Genomic DNA, 463 nt, shown 5'->3' on the forward strand with positions numbered 1-463 from the left:
TGCCCACACAAAATATACGCATAAACTTATATGCAGTGTCACACTCACTGGTGATGATAATGCTCGAAAACATATATATGCACACATACATATATACTATATACAGACGTACAATATATTCAGTACACGCAAACTAAAAAAGTCCGTCCACTCATAGACACCTGCGCACAAACTCATACACAGAAATATATATATACGTGTATAAACATATATGTATTTGCTGCGACAGGTGAAGCAATTTATACAGTGCTGGGAGACGTGAATGAGTTAGAGCGATCCGAAAACAGAGGTATTTATATTTTTACATACTTTTCGATTTATCTGGGTGACTTTTTCTCTGTACACACACACATACTCGAACATACACGCGCGCACACACGCATACACACACACAAACACATAAACACAAGCACACACGCACGTGCACTCTCACACACACATACTTATATATATATATATATAT

The 463-nt window shown here is 36.9% G+C and overlaps 1 protein-coding gene across 1 annotated transcript in view; it reads left to right on the forward strand.

The window, feature by feature from the left end:
* The first annotated feature begins 223 nt into the window (after positions 1-223).
* Positions 224-463, forward strand: part of LOC106876840 (cholinesterase 2) — a 14,509-nt gene continuing 14,269 nt past the window's right edge. The window contains exon 1 of the mRNA XM_014925557.2: positions 224-289. The gene's annotated coding sequence lies outside the window, so the exon portion shown is untranslated. The remainder of the gene's footprint in view (positions 290-463) is intronic.

The sequence above is a fragment of the Octopus bimaculoides genome, chromosome 9 (genome assembly GCF_001194135.2).
Source record: "Octopus bimaculoides isolate UCB-OBI-ISO-001 chromosome 9, ASM119413v2, whole genome shotgun sequence".
In the NCBI taxonomy this organism is placed as follows: Eukaryota; Metazoa; Mollusca; class Cephalopoda; order Octopoda; family Octopodidae; genus Octopus; species Octopus bimaculoides.